The following is a 7,052-nucleotide window of genomic DNA, read 5'->3' on the forward strand; positions in this document are numbered from 1 at the left end:
GGTATCAGAGCAAAAGCCAACAAAGTGGTATCAGAGCCAGATTTCATGTTCAAAGCCAGATTTCATATCAGAGCCTAGACGATCCTGAAGGCCAGACGAAGTTGATCCTAGAAGGTTCAACATTTGAGAAAAACATGTTTCTCCTTGATGATGATGAAGGGGAGAAAATGTATTTTCTTAGTGAAAAGATGATGTTCTCTAATTACAAGAGAATGAGAATCATCATGACTTCATACCTCAAAGCATGCGATTTGTGGGTTGTTGTTGGAGAAGAGCCAAAGAATGGCATGTCCAACAAGCTTCATGAAAAGAAAAAAGATAAGGCATTGGTAGTGTTGCAAAAGGCAATACATCAAGAAATTTGGGAGTATTTTGGAGAGTCCAAAACTCCAAGTTGTATTTGGAAGATGCTCGAGACCATCGTTTCCAATCATAGAGGTGAATCACTACCCATGGAGTATTGGGTACAATGCTTTGAGAATGATGAGTTTACGAAAGATGATTATGAAAGTCTTGAAGACAAAGCTGTGGAGAATGAAGAGGTGTATCATGCAAAAGAAGTTGAAGATTTTGGAGATTCAAAAGTTGAAGGAGAATTTAAAATGGTGAATAAGGAAGAGGTAAGAAAAGGTGTTAAAGAAGAGATTGAAAAAGTGAAGGAGGATGAAGTGAAAATAGAAGATTTAGAAGAAGGAAGTGCTAAAGAAGAGGCAAAAGTTCAAGTTGGTGAATTAACATCTTTAGGTATGGTTACAAATTCCACCTTGAAAGAAGTTATATTTGACTTATTTGATGAAATTATTATTTCTTCATATTCATCAAATAATGCTTATTTTGTGGAGAATGATGAACTTCTCTTAAAGAAAGTTGTTCCAAAGAAGTATCAGATTGAAGCCCAGGATGATAAGAAATTCTCATATTATTTTTTAAAAAATAGTTTGGAGAATTTTGTAATTGATACAGGTTGGGTGAATATGAAATTATTTTTTGACTCTAAAGAAGAAGTATATGTGAAGTTGAAGATCCATAAAAAATTTAAGAAGAAAAAAGATCGATGGTGTGCTTGTATAAAGAGGATGATATATGATTATGTGACGATATCAAACAAGCATTTGAAGAAGTTTCACAAGCCCTACACATCAATGGAAATGGCCAAGAAGATTGAAGCTATTGAAGGAGGTGGAATTGAAGATCAACTATCGAACTTTTGATCAAGCCCCCAAGATTAATAAGAAGGTTTTTCAAGTTACAAAATCAAGTTTAAAGGGGGGTGTTGAAAATAAACTTGATTTTAGTATTTAGTATTTTCAAGTATTTTTGTATCCATGATGTATGTGTTAATTTAGCATGTTAGTGGGTAGTAAATTGTCTTAGTGGGAGTTAAGGTTATGTAAAATAAAGAGTCATGAGAGTTAAGCCTAACAAATACTATATTAGTGGGAGTTATGCATATTGAAGATTATGTTAGTGGGAGATAGGAGAGTTATGGACATTTAAATGTAATGGTTACACATACATATGTGAGGCCTATATATTCATGTACTCTAGTCAAATAATAGATTGAAGTGAAATAAAAAGTATTTTCCTCCATTTCTATTCTCTTCCAAATAGTATAGTATTGTGTGTGTAACTAGGCCACTATTTCCAACAAAGTGGTATCAGAGCAAAAGCCAACACTAGTTACTGAATCGGTAATACTACCACCTACATTAAAATTTTCCATGTCAAAATAAAGAATATGTCATTTGAACTTATTTCTTTAACTCAAAAAATATGCAAAGCGGAAGGGATTTATCCCCTTCGATGCAGTGGGTAGTGTGGGACTCATTCACTGTATCAAATGAATAAAAACCCATTAGGCTATGGACGTCAGTTTGCAAAATCGGATTAACAGAATTTGTTTTTTTTTTTTTTTTTTTTTCTTTTCTGAGTCATTTTTCATTCATAAATACTAGCAAATTAATGGAAGAACTTATTTCTCTATTAATAGAAAATTTTAACAAGAAATGAAGTGAGAAATTAAGAGAGATATGAGACAGAGAGAGAGCTTACTGCAAGGACAGAGAGTCGGCTCACTCCAAAATGCCCATAGGTGATTTTCCGATGCTGGGCGCCGGAAAGTTACTGCACTCCGTAAATCTACATTAAAATTGATGGAATGGTCTGGCATCTCCACCATTGTCAATGAGCTACCTACCTGGTTAAGGAAACGACTTTTCAGCACTATCAATATATATAAAATACACTATCGTCCTTGTTATTTCCAAACACATGAATATATAATATATACTATGGACCTTGCTATTTCCACCGAATTGGTTCAAAAGATTCTTATAAACTATTGGATGAAGTGGTTCAGAAGGTTCGCCTTCTCCTTTGTCAACTATAGGATGAAGTGGTTCAGAAGGTTCACATTCTCCTCGTCACCAAATCGACTCGTCTCCAAAATAAAAAAAATTCTGGCTCTATGATCTATCCAATCGGTTGTCTTCTTCTACTTCGCCGGTTTTTTCTGAAGAGACGAGTAAAATCGATGATACATCATATATATATATATATATATAGTGACTGAAGATGTTCTGTAAGAAAAGTATTGAATAATTGTCAAGACGTGTTACATGAATTGAACAAAGATATATTGAAAGTATATTGGGAATAAAAGAATGGTGATATGTAATGAATGCTTTGCTAAAACGAGCAATAGTTCATCTCGTAATCAATAGATGCTTCCAAAAATCAGAATTCCAACTATGCAAATATATCTATACACTGGTAATGATGAACTCAAAAAAAAAAAAAATGAGCTTCATTTCCAATCGCTAAAGATGCTCATATTATATGTTCCGGTAAATATTTGGGGAATATTAGTCCTTTTGTACTCCCTAGCTCTGTCCCATTTTAGTTGTTAATTTCAAAAATTTTAACTCGCTATAACTTTTTTTTTTTCTTTGAGATCATTTTTAGTCATATTTCTTTTATATACTTATATATTACCTCCGTCCCATATTAAATGTTCACTTGAGGACTTTAACTCACAAAAACAAAGTTCTCAAAGTGGACATTTAATATGTATATAAATAACATATTAATATTCATGAGAATTGGAATAATCAATTGTGAACGTCAAGATCTCTAAAGATTTAAACCAAGCTTAAAAAGCATATATAGATTAGCAAAAGTTAAGCATGAATTGATGAGAACTAGTTTACTTCGGAAAATCAATTAAAATGTCCACACTAAAATTGAATTATTGGCAAACATCCAATCCTCTGTTTGGCTGCAAGATGATCAATCATATTAGCTTATAAAAGTATCAGTCCAAATATTAGAAAGATAATTAAACAATATTTATAAAGGGGATGTTTCAAATTCCATATAAATTAGCACAATATGGAATCATTTCTTTCCACGGCGTTACTACTTTGAAAATGAAACATAAGGTCATAGGCACTGCCAAGTAATAGCTTTTTTCTTTTATCTTTTTTCAATTTTTCTTTTCTCCAAATTTTGGAAAATATCACTATCCTCAGCAACAATTTCTATTTCAGAATGAATTGAACCTTGAGTACTCCTAATTTGATATAAAATTACAAGCAATCTTTTAAGATATTGCATTAAAAAATGCTGTGGCCCTACCAAAGTTTAAAGGGCCAGAATAGGGAGAGGGATCGGGGAGGAGGGTTGAAAATCATAAACCCAGCTGATATTTAAAAATGGTACTTGAGGGAGTGAACTGTTTATTGGAGATGAGATCAGAAACATGTCACAAAAAAACTGTGAAGCTTTAAAAACAATATTATATACTGGGAAAAAAGAATGAAGAGCTAAACAGAACTGGCAAAAATCTAAGTTCACCGATTACCTTGTATTCACTCAACATGTTGCTAAAGTAGGACTCCAAAACCGTAGAAAAGGCCATCTGCTTGATCTCAATCTAAAACACATATGTGTGAATCAGCTAAAAATGTTATAAATGACGAGAGATTGGAAAAGGCTTAAACTCGAACTCCCAAGTTCAGCCAACAACTATAAGATGATTCGAGCAAACATGCACAAAAATAAATAAACACCACCCAAAAAAAAAAAAAAAAAAAAAAAAAAAAAAGGAAAAATCCGAGAATTGAATGGAATACCCATTAATCCAACATTTTGAAGCGTTTATTTTGATTGGTAATAAGAATAAAAATAAAAGGTGGAATGTGTGATTTGCGCGATACGAAAAAGGTTGTGAAAGCTTAAATAAAACACAAAACTTAGATCCACTTCGAATATGACCCAGTGATTTACTCGCTGGACTTTGGAGCTTAGCAAATACAAGGTCGGGGTTCGAATCCCGCTGGGTGTTCTTTGTGGTTAGCCTCCGCTACTTACAGTGACTTACCCACTCAAGTAGGGAAGCGCCTTTCCGGGTCCTGAGGATTAATCAGGTTGTTGAGGGCCTTAAGGATTCGTGACATCCCGAACACCCCGAGTTAATCCAAAAATAAACTTAGAGGGGAGTGAATAGGTTTAACTTACTTCTTTATTCGATTTTCAAATTATTTTGATTTTCATCCCAATTAAAACAAGCGTGGAAATCCGAAAGAAAAAATCATGAAGACTTGGTTTCTCGAGCGAAAAAAATTCACTATCTCGAAGCAAAGTTTGTAAATTCTGTCTCAAGCTCACACTCAGCCAAAAACTAGTGGATGAACACCTCAGGCTTACTCTACAAACTCCCCGTCCAATTGTTGCACACTTCAGACTTGCTCCTCAATCTTTATAGAAGGGTTGTTGAAAGAACGCGACTGCTCCGCGAACATTTTGTCCCCTTCAAAGTGCAATTGAAACCTCCTTCTTTATATTCATGAAGATAAAAGGAGAAAAATAAATCATGCTTCTTGACTGAAATTGATATGATCTTCGATGAACTTACTAGTCGATCAGTCTTGAGAAGAATACCATAAAATCACTCGGTGTAATTTGTGCGGCTCTCAAATAAAAGAAAAGCACACTAAAAAGTCTATTAATAACTAATCTCAATGCAAGAAGATCTTCTCTTAGGAGAGTATTTATTTAAATGAGTCCTTAATTTAGTTTTAAAAGAATTTTTAAAACATTTATAGGATGTCTCTCAAAATTTGGTTTGAAAAGGAGTTCAAAAATGGCTTTAAAAACAGAATCCTATTCAAATTTGGGTAAGTCCAACCAGTCGCAAAAGAGCGACGGCTGGGACTTCTTAACCGGACGGCTAGGACTTCTTAACCGGGACTAAATGGATTTGTCGCCAAAAGTGTGACAGGTGGGACTTTGTTGAATTTTAATACTGTCATTGAATTTTAAGTAATGTTATACATACTCTAAGTAATGTTTTACACGAATCGACGGACAAGTGCAAAATCCAAATATTGAAACCAAAGTTACAACTCAACCAACACGTTTTGACAAAGAAATTTGTCGACATAAAATTAAGTTTGTCACAAAATGACCATTCCACCTCATTCCAGGTGGAATGCTGGTTCCCACAAAAACCATTCTAAGTCAATCTGCCACTTAAACTATGAAACGACCATTACATTCCCAGATAAAAATAAAATAAAAAATCACGTTCCCAAAAAAATCAAGTTGAAAAACTTTTGCCGCCGCCGCCGCCACCACCACTGCCACCGCTGTCACCCCCCACCACAATCATCACCACCTCCACCACCAGCACCACTTCCAAAACCACCACCGCCTCCACCACTCACACCTTCAACCACCACTGTCATTTTTAAAAAAATAATAATAATAAATTGTAAAAAAAAAGTGTTTTTTTTTAAGTATATTTTTCTTGTTTTTGGAGAATTCGATTTAAAATTCATTCCATTCTAGATTTTAAATTAAAAGAACCAAGTAGGAAGATCATTCTATTACTATATTATTTCATATTTGCAACCAAACACAGAATGAGAATGACCATTCTTTTCAATTCTCATTTCATTCCCACCTGCACTCCACTTCATTCTATTCCAGCGTATCAAACGTAGCTCCTAATCACTCAACATATGTTTCCGATAGAAAAGTTCATTTAGGAGAGAGAATGATCACCTAATCTAGTACTCTATCCATAGCTTCTTAATTTATTACATAATCCAGAACTCAGATCATCTCAATTGATCACTGAATCAAACGTAAATTGCTTTAAAACTTAAACAAACACAGAGAATGTGATTTAATCGAAAAAATTGATTAGCCCTAGCTCTTAATACAAAAAAAAAAAAAAAAAAAAAAAAAAAAAAAAAAATGAAATCGAAAGAAAAAAAAATGAATTAATTCCGGCTTACCATATCAGAGACAACGATTGGTGGAGTTTTGCTACAGTCAATATGAGGCCTAAGTAGCCGATGGTCCTCGAGTCAGTGACGGATCCAGAATTTTGTTGAGAGGGGCAGTCATTGAAAAATTTGAATTTAAAGATAATTTAAAAAATAAAATAAAATAATAATTCTAACAACCTAATTACTTAGCCCATCTGCAGCGGCCAGGCCAAATGGTCCGCGAAGATCAGCCCAAATGAGCCCGCAGCGGGTAAGGGGTAATTAGGCGGGCCCACATGGGCTTGCAATTTGGCTCGCGGAATACCGCAAGCCCAAGCCCGATTGGGATTTTTTTTTTTTTTTTTGGTCTTTTTCCTTTGCCAAAACGCCGTCGTTTTGGGCTTTAGGGTTCAGAACTCTGGAACAGCATGAGTCTTTTCCAAAAAAAACCCAAAAATAGGTTATTTTGAGATCAATTATTTTTAAAAAAATAAAACAAAATTCATTAAATAAAAAATATATTATTTAGGCCTGTTTGTCCAAAAAAAAATTTTGATTTTGGCCAAAAAAAATTAAAAAACCTTTTTTTTCCCTTAAAACTTGATTTTTTTTAAACTTTTTTTGCTTTAAATTTTAAATTTCTACCACAAACAATGCATTTGGCCGTCAGACACTGTTTGGCTAACACAAATATTGCCTTAACGGTTATATTTTTTTATAAAAAAAAGTTTAACAAATTCATTTTCTTATTCCAATTCATTATTTTTAATTTTAATC

At 33.7% G+C, this 7,052-nt stretch overlaps 1 long non-coding RNA gene across 1 annotated transcript; it reads right to left on the reverse strand.

Moving 5' to 3' along the window:
* Positions 1-988: 988 nt before the first annotated feature.
* LOC132300164 (uncharacterized) lies at positions 989-6,398 on the reverse strand. The gene is made up of 4 exons (XR_009480296.1): positions 6,303-6,398; positions 3,863-3,934; positions 2,298-2,512; positions 989-2,197 (listed from the first exon to the last, which is right to left on the reverse strand). It is a non-coding gene; the product is annotated as an uncharacterized LOC132300164 (long non-coding RNA).
* Between the last annotated feature and the right edge of the window lie 654 nt (positions 6,399-7,052).

The sequence above is a fragment of the Cornus florida genome, unplaced genomic scaffold (genome assembly GCF_030987335.1).
Source record: "Cornus florida cultivar Cherokee Brave unplaced genomic scaffold, ASM3098733v1 CherokeeBrave_3.0.0_Hap2_Chr03, whole genome shotgun sequence".
NCBI classification, from domain to species: domain Eukaryota; kingdom Viridiplantae; phylum Streptophyta; class Magnoliopsida; order Cornales; family Cornaceae; genus Cornus; species Cornus florida.